Genomic DNA, 15399 nt, shown 5'->3' with positions numbered 1-15399 from the left:
ATGGCTAATACAAAGAATTCCAATGCTACTTCATCAACCTATTTGCCACCTCACTATGGCAATCATTTTATGATAATTATAGGCATGTCATGTAGTTAAGGGACCTGGAACCCAGGAGAATTTACCTCATCCTGTCTTCCATACTAACTCTCTATATCAATACAAAAAAGCACCAGGTGTGGTGATACATGCCAGTAATCCCAGCACTCAAGAGGTTGAAGCAGGAGGATGGAGAGTTCCAGGCCAGCCCGGGCTTAATACATAGCAAGACCCTGTGTTAAAAAAAAATACAAAAAGCCCCTCTCCCTGTGAAAGATCATTATTAAAAGAGGCAGTGGTATTACTAGCTTCCTGAATGAAACAGCTGTCACATGTAGCAGGTGATTAGTGACAGGCATTTGTAGATGAACATGTGAATCCAACTGCCTGGATCACTTTTGTTTTTTTCTTGTTGATACTGGAGTTTGAACTCAGGCCTAATGCTTACTAGGCAGGTGCTCTACCAATTGAGTCATGCCTCCAGCCCTGTTTATTTCTTTGAGACAGGCTGGCCTGAACTCACAAATATGTTGCCTCAGCCTCCCAAGTGCTGGGGTTGCTTAGTTTCTTTGAAGTTTGTTCAGCCTCTTGTTCAATTTAGGTGCATTTATAAGGAGGACAGCATTTTTAGATCCACTCAAAACTAGTCATTAATGTTTCAACATTCAAGCGACTATTGATCTCCTACTCTAAACATCTGGCAAACATCAATGACCAAATGACAAGTTTTTGCCTTCAAGGAGCTTACTGGAGTAGGTGCTTACTGAAGCAGGTATTGATTCTACAGTAATTTCTTGGTTACAACAGATGAGTGAAACTATACCCTGTCTCAGTACTTTTCATATTAACTGGGTATGGAAAGAGCCTAAGAATATTAAAGCATTAAATGAACCCCTTCTTAGTGCCTTTTAAGAATTGTCCCTTCTAAGACAGTTCTAACTTCAAACTTATCCCTTGTAACTTCAAAATTATACCCTAAGTGGAACACTGGAAAAAGTGATCAGAAAGGATGGGGCCCAGACATTGTCCAGGGGGCCTATTCCCAGAAGAAGCTGACCTACCATAATCTAGAGCAGTGCTTCTCAATGGGATAAGGGTGGGAATTTCACCCCCAGGGAACATGGCACTGGCTGGAGGTGTTTCTAGTTGTCAAGATTGGAAGGGCTGAGGGAGTTGCTCAGTGGTTAGAGCATATACTTTGCATGCATGAAGTTGTAGATTCGAATCCCTATCACAAAAAAGTGTGCTACTAGTATCTAGTGGGTAGGGTCCAGGGATGCTGCCAAATATCCTACAATGCACAGGACAACCCCCAACAAAGAATGATAGGGCCCCAAATTGAATGATATTGCCGCTGTAGAGACAGCTGGCAACAGATTAAGAAAAGTAGGAAACTAGTACTGCTTAGTAGCTGCCTGTGCAGCACGAGGTCAAAACCATGGCATGACAACAGGAGCTTATCCAAAAAACAGGTCAAGAAGCAACCTGAACCTTCCTTAGAACCTTCCCTAGATAATATCTTTTCAGTGCACTAATATATAACAATCTCTACTTCCCTGTTTCTCCCTCAAATTACTGTTGAATATTTCCCAGTTAAGCATTGCCAGTGTTCAGAGCTTCCCAATGATCATGGTGGACTGCTCTTTCAGGGATTTCTTAGTCCCCAGGATGTCACACAAGTGCTCATTCCACACCCCACAAACTTACAATTTTTAAATTTAAATACCAACTCAAACATCCAAATTCACCTAAATCATGCCGTGTCCAGTACTACAAAAGAGAAAAACCTGTGGTGTAGCCAGCTTGAATACTGGCCAATTAACTGCTTGTTAATAAAACTGCCACTTTTTCCCTCTTTGTCCACATGCTGGAGAGCCCAAGATTAACAAATCTTTACTCTTCAATTAAATCAGGCAGTCTTCCACCCTTTCTCTCTCTCTCTCTGACCATCAGAGAAGTAAACCTGATAGTCAAGACATACAGCTTGGGAGATGTGGAGCCCAGACTCCTGGAAAACCAAGGCCAGCATCCATTCTGGAACATGCATTTCATCACATAGTCAAGCTGAGCCCCTGTACTCCCCTTTAAAAAGCAGACATTTTCAATGACAGAGGTTTGAGAGGTTGACTCTCCCTGTCCTCTTCTTCAGACAAACAATAAATCTTATTTCCTTTCCTCAAAACCCTGCTCTCATTATTTGTGAATTGGCATTGAGGCCAAGGGGCTGGCTTTCTGGGAAATGGGGATTAAAAAAATGACACAATCCCTTCTCTCAAGAAGCGTACAGTCTCATAAATGAAAGCATATGTTTAAAAAAATGCAATACTGTGTAGTAAGTATTAAAAAATGCCACCATGGAGGCTGTAAGATGAACCCAAGCAACTAAAATGAGAGAGGGATGGAGGATGACGTCAGAGGAGGGGAGCTGGGTGCCCACTTCATATTTCTCAATTGAAGGCCATATCACCTGTAAGTAGTCCTTACAGAAAGACAGTACAATAGTTCACTGTGGTTTTGCTTTCTGAGGCTCCAGTCATCCAGTTCTAGTTACCCTTAGTCGACCACAGTCCAAAATATTGAAAGGAAAATTCCATAAATAATTCATAAGTTTTAAATTGTGCACATTCTGAGTAGTAAGATGAAATATTGCACAACCTGCTCCATCCCACCTGAGACATGAACCATCTACCATATCCACACTTGAATATGCTAACCTGCCTTTAGGCACTTAGTAACCATCTCAATTACCAGGGTGAGAGTTGAGATATTGGTATCACAGTGTTTGTATTCAAGTGACCCTCCTGAAGTGGCCTAATGCTGTGTCAAAATGCCTACATCACTCACTTCATCTCATCACACAAGCATCATACCACAGCACATGATGAAGGATGAGTACAATAAAATCTTGAGAGTACACATTCAACAGAACTTTTATTACAGTATATGACTGTAATTGTATAGTATTAATATTATTAATATCTTACTGTACCTAATCTATAAATTAAACTTTACCATAGTCTGTCTGTATACAAAAAAGCAGTTTTATATATATATATAGGGTTTGGTACTATCCACAGTTTCCAGGCATCTGCTGAGGGTCTTGGGAATGTATACTCATCGGATAAGAAAGGACAACTATACTTGTCACCTGACATCAAGAAATGAAGCACTGACTGGTCTTCCTTTCCCACAATTATCTACTGGGAAATGGCATATACTTTAGAGTTGATTAGATAAGGGTAGGGTCCAGTGTGCTTCCAAAGCTAGACAGAAGTTAATTAAATCTGCAGTCTTGACTTCATTAACATCAAGCTCTAGCCATTTATACAATTCCAATAGAACAGCAGAAACAAGATTTGCAAGTTTTCTATTAAAGAAAGTATACTGCATTGTAACTGAAAGACCACAAGATGGCACCCAGAATTAGGAAATCAAGCATTGACTTGCCAAATCCTGAAGTCTTTTAAGGCTAAAGTGAAAAAACATAACCAACTCTCAAATGATTTTTTGATGAGAGAAAGAGAGAAAGGAACTATCTCAGAACAATTCGAAACTAAGTACAATTCAAGTAGGGATCTTGATTTGTGCTGAATATACTCCTTCCATCTGTGACAGAAGCTCAAACTTTTTGACCTTGACTCAGAAGTACAGTTTGTATCATTACCTCATACACACATAAATGTATGTACCATGCACGTACGTAAATGTCATATACCGCTTAGTTTTTATAATGTATTCTGATATTTTTAAGGCTAATTGCCCACTTTATTTTCACGCAGTAATTTCAAAGGCTTACCTTGAAAGTATTTTTTACAAAAAATATATATTATATAATTTTTAAATATTTTTTATTTATATATATAAAACATGCAGAAAATCAGGATGAAATAATACTTGGCAAGTGTAATTTTCATGTTATGAATATTATGGTTTTGTCCATTTGTTTTAGCCATACTGTTCCCTCTATCAAATGTGCAATTTCTAGGTAGAGGGTTTTTTTGTGGTAATGAAGTTTGAACTCAGCGCCTCAGTTTGCTATGCAGGCAATCTACCACTTGATCCATGGCCCTAATTCACAATTTCTGTAACACATAAAATGTCAAAAAAAATCCCATCCTTCCTTTGGTTACTACAAACCTTTCTCTTCTAGTATGATAATTTTTTGATGCCTCTGGTTTACTGAGTAGTTTTCAGGACTTATTTTATTCTAAGGATCCAATTTTTTAGCATCCACATCTTAAGTGGAATTTGATTTTTGTTTTTGTTTTTGTTTTTTGTGGTACTGGGGTTTTAACTCAGGGCCTATACCTTGAGCCATTCCACCAGCCCTTTTTTGTGATAGTTTTTTTGAGATAGAGTCTTAAGAACTGTTTGCCTGAGCTGGCTTGGAACCATGATCCTCCTGTTCTCTGCCTCCTGAGTAGTTAGGATTATAGGTGTGAGCCACTGGTGCCCAACTTAGTTTTTAACATGATATATAACATTCACAAAAAAATATTTCACTAACCAAACAGCTGAATCAACTGAAGAAAGCCTCAGCCAGGCATACATCCCTGGAATCAGGAGGCTGAGGCAGGAGGACCTTAAGTTCAAGGCAGCCTGGGCTACATAGTGAGACTTGTATCAAGAAAAAAAAAAAAAGGAAAGAAAGTATATAGTCCTAAATCAGAGAATCCTGGAACAAGAAATGTGCCCTCCTGTGTTGGGGACCAGGCATGACACTGGACTGGGAATAATGGAGTTTACACAACCTCTGCATGTAGGAGTTTGCACAGCCTCTTCTACCATAATTTTCCCAGTACCTGGTGTCTTGACCTTTGTTCTCACATCTCCTTGAAGAATACAACCTGCTGTGTCCGTATACCAGCCCCCAGTGCAAAACTAGATAAAGTACCAGAACTGTTAGGAGATTCCCTGCTGCCAGATTCATCAATACCTTAGATAAAGTGTCCTGCACGCCCTGATGATTCCAGAACTGATGTGTTGTAATTAAGCTTCATTAGCCTTAGGAAAATTAGCCCACCAAACCTCAGTCCTTTTACCTTGCATCAAGAACTGTTAAAGCTTGATTTTTACCTGAGTCTTTTCCTTGTACTGACCTATAAAAATAAACACTCTGGCTCAGGTAGACACTCACGTTTCCCACCAGGAACGTGCAGCCCTCCCGACACCAGCGTTCTGTTTTATGTTCTATGTCAGTATGTCTGTGTGTGTTTTATTTCTAGTTCCCCGTCACTCTTAGTCAGGCTCACGCAGCACACCCACGCAGGCCGGGGCACTCCTGTTATGGGGGAGGAGACAAGATATGAAGAGATTAATCCTCCACCCATCCAACTCTCAGAACTAGCTAGTTGCAAAGACAGGTGAGGCCTCAGAGCTGCACAAATTCAGGCTAGCACTACTTCTCAAATATCACACTGCCATCCCAGAAAACCACATGCTGAAGCAAAGGACCTCCAAATCTACCTCAGATTTATCCCCTTAGCTCAAAATAATCTCACGACACATCAGTTTCATCCAGAAGCAATGTGATTATTCAGAGCCTTATGCACGTTTTAACTTGCCAAATGTGTGTGTGTGTGTGTGTGTGTGTGTGTGTGTGTGTGTACTGACACAGGATCTCACTGTGTAGCCCAGTCTGGCCTTGGATTACAGGTGTGAGGCATCACACCCAACTCCAATCCCTACTTTTAATTTCTCTTTCTTGTTACCTATTTTACAGTAAATTCATTTTTGCCATGGAGGGAAAAGAAAATAGTCACAATTAAAATGTATTTTCTTATTTAATAATTTTTTGAGGTCAATACCATTATTACCCATTTCTTGCAAATAAAGGTAATAATTTTAGAGAAGGAAAGCAACTTCCCAAAGCCCACCCTGTAACTGCAAATAATCACAATTCTGAGAGTCAATTACAACTGTAGCAAAAGTTTTGTTCTAAGAGGAGATTAAAATAAACACAAAGCTATTTTCAGACACTTTAATGTCATTAGCACAGTAAGAATCCAATATGTGTTAGCAATAAATAAAAATTCTTTTTCCTTTTTTTTTTTTTTTGGCAGTACTCAGGTTTGAACTCAGGGCCTCCTGCTTGCTAGACAGGCATTCTATCACTTGAGCCACTCCAACAGCCCAAAAATTCTTATAACTGACTTTTTTGCCAAGTTTGTGCCATACTTCACTAACATACAAATTGCCATAAGGTTCTGTAAACCAAATTAAAAATCTTCAATTCCTTCCAAATGTTTTCATGCTAAACTATAAAGAATTATTAAACTTTAGCTTGATAGGCTTGGGGTGTGGCTCCAGTGGTAGAGCACCTACCTAGCAAGCACAAGGCCCTAAGTTCAAACCCCAGTACCACAAAAAAAATCTTGAAACTCTTGCCACCAAGCACTGAAAGGGTAATACAATCATATTCTCCTTATCAAAACAGAGGAAATAAATTATAAACAACCCTTTACGATTCTCCTGATGTAATTCCTTCCACCTCTCTTCTCATCTGAATAATAAAAGATTATTTAGAATTTGTTGTAAAGTTAAATGCATTGTTACAAGTTAACACTTCATAAAACATCAGCAATTATACTCCTATTTAAAAAAAAAGCAAGATTACAATGCATCAGGGGCTCATGTCTGTAATCCTAGCTACTTGGGAGACTGAGATGGGGAGGATTGCAGTTCAAGGCCAACCCAGGCAAAAAGTTTGTAAGACTCTCCTCTCAACCAATAGCTAGGCTTGATGGCATGTGCCCGTCAACCCAGCTAGGCAGGAAACCCTAATATAGGAGTATTGTGGTCCAGGCTGGCCTGGGCAAAAAAGCAAGACCCTATCTCCAAAATAACCAGAGGACAAAAGGGCTCAAAGTGTGGCTCAAGTGTTAGAGCATCAACCTAGTGAATGCAAAGCCCTGAGTTCAAATTCCTGTACTGCCCCTCCCCCCAAAAAAAGCAAAACTGCCAATCCTTAAAAACTACAAAGATCAGTCAAATGTCAACTGCCATCCTAAATTTGGTTTTAAGAAACATAACACTAGTAGGAATATATATAAGTATAGCCGTTATGGAAAGCAGTGTGGAAATTCCTCAAAAAACTAGAAATAGAACTGCCATATAATCCAGCAATCCTCCTACTGGACATATCCAAAGGAAATGAAATCAGTATCTTAAAGAGACATCTGCACATACACGTTTATTCTAGCTTTATTTACAGTAGCCAAGATATTGACCATTAACAGATGAATGGATAAAGAAAATGTGAATGGCACATGACTGCAATAGGTGAACATTATGTTAACAAAATAAGTGAGGCACAGAAAGACAACTCATGTTCTCACTTATATGTGGGAGCTTTTAAAGAGTGGATCTCAGAAGTAGAGAATAAAACAGTGGTTACGGCAGCCTAGGAAGGGGTGAGTGAAGAAAGAATGCGCAGGGGTATGATTGGTAAGAATAACTTAGAGTGTCCCATGGCACAGTGGGATAACTATGGATGCCAACAATTATTATATACTTCAATACAGGTGTTAGAAAAGACTTTGAGTGTTTCCAACACAAAGAAAAAATAGATGTTTGAGGTGATGGACATGTCAATTGCCCTCATCTGATCATTCCACATTGCACACATGTGTTGAAATACTATTTTACATAAATGTGTCAACTGAAAAGAAAGAATATAGGGCCAAATGTGGTGGTAGACATCTGTAATCCTAGCTACTCAATAGGAGGCACTCGGTCCAAGGCCAGTCCCAGGCAAAAGCATGCAACTCTATCTAAACAGTAAATAAGCAAAAAGGGCTGGGGATGTGGCTCAAATGGTAGAGCAATTAACTAGCAAGCAGAGGTCCTTGAGTTCAAACTCCAGTATGGCGAAAGAGAGAGAGAAGGAAAGAGGGAGCGGAGGAGAAAGGAGGAAAGGGGAGAGGTGGGGAGAGTAGGGAAGAAAGGGAGGGAGGGAGGGAGGGAGGGAGGGAGGGAGGGAGGGAGGGAGGGAGGGAGGGAGGGAGGGAGGAAGGAAGGAAGGAAGGAAGGAAGGAAGGAAGGAAGGAAGGAAGGAAGGAAGGAGAAAAGAATGTATTTAAAAGAACACAAAGCCTGGCATGTTAGTACATGCCTGTAATCACATCTAGTCAAAAGGCAGAGGCAGGGGTATCTCGAGTTCACGGCCAGCCGAGGCAAAGTTAGCAAGACCTCATCTGAAAAGCAGAAACAAAAGGGCTGGGGCATATTTCAAGGGGTGGAGTGCTTTACCTAGCAAGCACAAGGACCTGGGTTTAATCCCCAGCACTGTATATATATCAAAAGAAGGTGTAACTTACTCCTTGGACAATATATTATTAGATTCCCATTTTCATGCACAAAACAGAGTATGATCACAAGCTTTGTAAAAGTTATTAAAATTCCTAATGTGTTCAGTTTGTTCATAGGCATTAAAAAATAGGTTTCACAAGAGCTCGTTTTTAAAAGGGAGTCAGGTTTTTGGGCTCTATTTTGTTCTTTCCCCTTTTGCTTTTTAGTTCGCTTTTCAGGTATGGTGTCATGCTATCCCTGAGAAGTAGGGAATGGTATGGTTAAGTCTTGGGACTCTGTGGCCGCATTGAGTCCCCTCTCGCTACCACTGATGAGCTCCAACCACCCTGCTAGAGCTCCTCCCCCTTTCAACCCACCCCAGCCCAGGCGCTAGATGTTGTTCCAGTCCCAGACCAGCTCCTAGCTGAGCACACCTGACTGAGTGACCCCAGCCAATACCCGATGGGGCAGAACTGGCCCGGCGAGCCATTGCACAGACTCACATATGTCTTTAGAAAGAGAAATGCACAAATCTTATGCAAGAGCAAAAGGAAGCTCAGGATGTAGCTCAGCGGTGGCGTGATTGCCTCGCATGCAAAAGGTCCTGGGTTCAATCCTCAGCATCATCAGAAAAAGCAAAAGAAAATGTTGAAATCCCAAGAAAAAAACTTCAGCTCCTGGCTGTCTTCAAAGAGGTGAAAGAAAGCAGATTTTATCAGAGAGAAGGCAGCTACCAAAGAGAATATGCAGACACAGACATCTGCAGCGTCGCGTAGACACATTGAACAGTGCAAAGCACGGCAGAGTGAAGAAAACTCTTCTAAGTAAGTCCATGATAAAGATAACATCCTAAATGGCTGCACATTGAAGATCTAAAGGAAAAACTACAAATTTCGAGCCAGACCTGGTGTCGGCAGTCTGTAATCCCAGCACTCAGGAGGCTGAAGTGGGCTTCATGGTGCAACCCTGTCTCGAGCAAAAAAACAAAAACAAAAGACAAAACAAAGAAATAAAATCAACAACTAAGAATTTGATAATAAATACCTGAAGCAAAATTGGGATTTCAGCGTAAGCTATTCAATTAAAAAAAATTCCCACGCTCATGGAGAAGACACATTGAAGACATGAAGCAGCGCTGGGAGCGGTTCTCACGCAGGGCTAACAGAAGAGAGGGGTGGGGCAGAGCAGTGCGCGAAGGTTCCAGAATGTTCGGACTTTCACGAGCAGACAACCAACCGGGTGGGGCAGAGCAGTGCGCGAAGGTTCCAGAATGTTCGGACTTTCACGAGCAGACAACCAACCTCGAGTACAGCAAAACAGAAGTCCTGAGGTGCGCGTCTGAAGCGCCATTCTTCCTGGAGCTGCAACTGTTGCCTGAAAGTGAGCATCCTGACCTTGTATTGACTAATATTACCACATTTAAAATGGCTTCATCCAGACTTGCCGTCCCGTCCTTGTCGGAATGCCAGTGCCAGATCTGTTTGGAAATCTTATTCGAGCCTGTGACCCTTCCTTGCAACCACACGCTGTGTAAGTCGTGCTTCCAGTCTACCATTGAAAAAGCAACTTTGTGCTGTCCCTTCTGCCGCCTCTGGGTCTCTTCATGGGCTCGGTACCATACCCGAAGAAATACGCTGGTCAATCTGGAGCTGTGGGACATCATACAAAAACACTATCCGAAGGAATGCGAACGGAGAGCCTCCGGGAAAGAATCGGAGGACCTCGACCTGGCCGATAACCCAGTGCGTGTGCTAAGCCATCCTGGGGAGTTAAGGCAAGAATATGAACTGGCCAAGCTCCGAGACAATGAGGAAAAAGAAAAAGAAAACAAAGCTAGCGAAGAATACATCCAGCGATTGCTGGCAGAGGAAGAGGAGGAAGAAAGACAGATGGAGAAAAAGCGCCTGGAGATGGGTAAACAGGCTACAAAGCTAAGCGCTGGCAGTTCCTGTGATGGAAGTAACTTGGCTTCTCCCCTGAATTCCGGAAAACGGGATCTACTTGCAACCAAGTTACCAAAGAAATGTAAGAACAAAAATACATATATTGAAAATACTCCAATGTTTTTGTCACCTCAATCTCAGTTTGGAGCTTCATCACAAACCGAAGTTGTACCGGTCGGTAAAAGCCTCGCGAAAATTGGCAGTGATGCGCAAGGCCCTATGTGGCAAGCCACGGAAATTGGACAAAATATGCCAGCAGACTCTGCACAAAGAGGTCTTGGAGTTCAAAAGCAAAGCACAAACTCCTCAAGAAAGTCACCTACGTCACAGGTTTTTATCTATGGTGCAGAAAGATGCCTCAGAGAAAAAGTCAAGACAGGACCAAATTGTGTCATGCTTGAGACACCAAAACCTGGAGTTGCAGCTGAAACTTGTGGCAAAGCAGACAGCAGGAGCATGGTACCAGCTCTAACACAGAAAACTACAAACAGCACAGCTGGGACAGCAAGACAACAGTCTTGTCCGCTGATCAGCAAGGATATCTCCAACAGAAAACACCAGGAATCGGCCTTTGAAACAGCCACAGATGCCTGCTTTTCTGCAAATGGGGAAATGGTCCCCAAATCTCCCTCAGGTCAACAGGGATCAGAAATAAACTATACCCAAAAACTGACCGATTTGGAGCATCTAATTTTTGAGAAACATAAACAAGAGAAGCAGGATAGGCTATTCGCACTGCAGCTCCAGAAGCAGCTGGATAAGGAGGAAATGAGACCAAACCGGCAAAAAGGATCTCCAGATGAGTATCAGCTACGCTCTACATCCTCGCTGCCCCAAAGCTCGACAGAGCAGAGGAAGAAGGCCCCAGATAAACTTCTGAAAGGTAAACGGACATAGAGCACTCAAGACATGAAAGGTAGCAACCTCCTTTTAAGATCCAGTTGAAGCATTCAGTCAGACAATTGTAAAGTGTTCATTTCCTATAGAGGGAAAAAAAGTTATTTTCCAAATGTTTGAGGCACCAAATTTTGCCAATTATAATGTATTTAAAATGTTCATTTCCTAATTACTTTCCAAATGTTTGAGAGATACACAAAGATATAGTTGTGTTTTGTAATCTAGTAAAGCTTTATTGTAAACCTATCTTTAATATAGAATCTTTATAAATTTGTCATTAGATGCTTATAAAAATGTCCTTTGTTCTGTAGGTACTTTTTTTTAGTCTTGTTTAGTTTGATTGTATTTGAGGTTTGTTTTGTTCCATTTTGGAAAACAGGGTCTCCCTGTGTAACCCAGGCTGGCCTGAAAGTAGAGACCCTCCTACCTCAGCCTCTTACAGAGAATACACAAATGTTTCTGTAAAACTCAGTGATAAGCAATGGCTCCTATTATTAATAGCTGTTTTATTGTTCTATTGTTAATAGCTGTGATGAACTAAGTTTGACAATTCTCAGTAATTTGAAAATACCTTGGGAATACTACACCTCTTTGGGCCTTATACTCCCCACTTCATAAATTTCTTGTTACTCAGATAAACTTGTTATTTTATTAATAGCTGTTTTGTTGTTCTTTTTATTGTTCTGTTGTTAATAGCTGTGATGAACTAAGTTTGACAATTCTCACAGATTTGAAAGTGCCTGGGAACACACTACACCTCTTCAGGTCTTGCAGCTCCAGTTCATGAATTGCTTGTTACTCAAATAAACTTGTTAAAAAAAATTTTTTAAAGGCTCAAGATATAACTCAGTGGTAAAGCACTTGCCTAGTTTGCATGAGGCCCTGGGTCAGAACACCACCAAAAAATAAATAAATAAAGCACAGCAGAAAAATAAGAATTTACTGGAGAGTTATTTCACAGTATCTTATATTATGGAACCTGAAATAACTACATTTACTTCCTTATAGTACCATTTATGTTGACTTCTGTGTTTATAGACAGAAAGTATGATAATTGGGGTCTAGGCATGGTAGAGCATGTTTTTAATCCCAGCACTTGGGAGGGAGAGGCAGCAGAATCACAAGTTCCAGGGCAGCCTGGACTACATAGCCACACACTGTCTCAAAAAAACATGATACTCAGGTTTTGCCAAGTCTTATCTGAAAATTAAATCAGAAGGCAGGGTCTCATTTTGTGAAATTTACCTAGACACTATTGATCTTGTTTAATTAAATGAACTTTTAGCAAACAACAGTTTTAAGAACATTTTTGCTGATGCCTAATCATCCATCCTTTAATGTAAAAATAAAATGTCCTGTTGAACAACACAGAGGAGGGAGAAAAGGGAAGGAAGGATAACAGAAAGGTTAGACTGATTAAAGTACAATATATTTGTAAGTAAAATACCAAGGGAAAACCCCATTGAACAATGAACAGACACTAAAGCAAAGGACAGGAATGTAAAACAGGTCATGCTAAGAGGAGGGGAACAGTGGGAGGGGGATGGTAAATGAAAATGGTAAAGGAGGGTGAATATGGTTGAGGTACTTTCTATACATGTATGAATAAGGAACAATGAAACCTGTCAAAGTCATTTTAAGGAGAGTGGGGGAAAAGTGAGAATAATGGAGGGGATGACCCAAATCAGGGTATAATATATGTATATATGGAAATATCACAAGGAAACCCCCTATATAACTATCATATACTAATAAAACGTTCAAAAAATTAAAAAGTCATCTGCTTTTTAAGGGAGAGGAGAACACTAACCACCCACAGCCAACTGTGTATCCTTTAGTTTGTCATCTCATCTTCTTTTAGTCCTATATTAAAAATAAAAGCCTGTTTATAATAACTGTATTGGTAGAAGTTAACATATTTTGGATTAAGATTCTGTTATCCAAAATTACTTGAACAGTTAAATTTAAAACACAATAAGCAATGTTTGATCAACAGAATTCAAAGACAATTAGTGTATGTCATTTTTCACCTATAAAAATGGCAAAGATATTTTTAAAAGAAAAATTTGACAAAGTTCAGAGGACCTGAAGAGTCAGTGAATGTGTGCATATAAAATACATACATGTAGGGTTACGTAAAATACATATTCAAAACTTCACCATTTGCATAGTATTTGACCTAGATAGCTCACTTCTCTATACTTTTCCCAAAGAAATAATTTAGGGGCTAAATGTTTTAGGTATTTAGGATATTTCCTGCAACACTGTTTATAATAGCAAAAAAAAAATTCTAGGAAGACTCAGTGTACAGCAGCAAATGGTTGATTAAGCCGGGTGCCGGTGGCTCATGCCTATAATCCTAGCTACTCTCAGGAGGCACAAATCAAGAGGATCACGTTTCAAAGCCAGCCCAGGCAAATAGTTCATGAGACCCTAGCTTGAAGAAAAAAAAAAAAAAACAATACAGCCGGGTGCCAGTGGCTCATGCCTCTCATCCTAGCTACTCAGAAGGCAGAGATAGAAGGATCGTGGTTTGAAGCTGGCCCAGGCAAAAGAGTTTGCGAGACCCTACCTCAAAAAAAAATCACAAAAAAGGACTGGCAGAATGGTTCAAGTGGCTCAAGTGCCTAGCAAGCATGAGGCCCTCAGTTCAAACCCCAGTACCACCAATTAAAAAAAAAAGCAAATGGTTAATTAAATCATTTATAATATACATAGAAGTATGTAGGTTTCTTAACTGAACCTGCTGAACCTAACTGCTGGGGAGTTTCAGAAAACTCCTCAGTGCCTATCCTTTCCTATCATCCCACCTACCCACATCCATCCCCACTGTGTCATAGGGAGGTAAGCACAACGCTGTGCTGAAGGGCCAGGTAAATCTCAGGATGGTACTACAGCATGGAGACAAATCACATAGTACAGCACACCCTTGATGCCACTGACCTAAATTGTATTCCTCTGAGAGATAGTTTGTTTGTTCCCATCACTGCCAAAATACCATTGATTTTAATAACCATCACTAAACTAGGATACATTTATTTAAAAGCATACCAGCTAGTTCCAAGGCAGAGTCAGGTTTGTGATCACTGATCTAGAACCCATACCAAAGACTGCTTTTATTTAGGGAGCACTTTTTCACATTCCCTTATTCTTCTACATAGCCTGTTTTTGTTTTTTGTTTTTTTTTTGAGGTCCCTTCTAAACTTGATCAAGTTCTCTTCACATCAAGGTGTAACTGACTTGGCTGAAGATTAATAGGAACACTGGCTGGGGATGTGAGTCAGTAGTAGAACATATGCAAGGCTCTGGGTTTGATCCCCAGCACTAAAAAAAAAAAAAAAAAAAAAAAAGAACGAAAAATCAGGATTCCTCCCTGTGGGTTTCTAGGTAACTGTGGCCTCCTCTGCTATATTCCTCGATACTATGGCATACTGCTCAAGAGCAACCTGGACCCACACTGCCTGGTTAACTCCTTAAGTTACTTAGCCTATCTGTGCTTCCATAACCTGCCTCACAGTGCTGGCTGGAAGAAACAAATGAGCTAATACATGGCAAGAGCTGAGGACAGTGTCTACCTAGCACAAGGTAAGTGCACTGTGGCAGAAGCAACTGTTATTATTATTTAATCAGGTATCTCCCATCCATCCCCTAGCATGGCATGCACAGCCATGTAGAGAATGAAAGGATGAGCAAACAGTCATGTGTTTCCTCATCTAGGACATCGCTGAACACCTCCTCATGGTATTTTTAGATGTAAAGCTTCCCACAAATCTTTATAGATGCCATCTCCTTTGTTGAATTCTTTCACCCCACTTTTCATCTACCCTCTGCCAATAACAAATGCTGGAAGAAGGAAGAAAAATATAATCATATAGGGTTGATGGGATTTTAGACAACATAGGGAAACTGGCCAGGTTTAAAGAATGTCATCCCTATTGGACATAGTGGTGCATACCTTTAATCCCAGCTACTCAGTAGTGGAGACAGGAGGATCATAAGTTTGAAGCAGCCCAGGCAAAGTTAGTGATACCCAGTCGTAAAGGCAAAAAAAATTTTAAAAAGAGAACCTGAGGACATAGCTCAAGTGTAGAGTGCTTGCCTAGCAAGCATGAGGCCCTGTGTTCAATTTCCAGTACCAAAATAGAGAAAAAGTCATCCAGATGCCCTGGCAGGAAATCTTGCATGCCGATGGCTGCAGTATGAAGGAAAAAGAATGCATCCAACTGTGTAA

At 40.6% G+C, this 15399-nt stretch overlaps 1 pseudogene; it reads left to right on the top strand.

Moving 5' to 3' along the window:
• The first annotated feature begins 8078 nt into the window (after window positions 1-8078).
• LOC109698122 (E3 ubiquitin-protein ligase RNF168 pseudogene) lies at window positions 8079-12076 on the top strand (annotated as a pseudogene).
• The last annotated feature ends 3323 nt before the right edge of the window (window positions 12077-15399 follow it).

Source organism: Castor canadensis, chromosome X (assembly GCF_047511655.1).
Source record: "Castor canadensis chromosome X, mCasCan1.hap1v2, whole genome shotgun sequence".
Taxonomy (NCBI): Eukaryota; Metazoa; Chordata; class Mammalia; order Rodentia; family Castoridae; genus Castor; species Castor canadensis.
The sequence above is the reverse complement of the archived record's forward strand: the minus strand, read 5'-3'. Positions and strand labels throughout refer to the sequence as shown.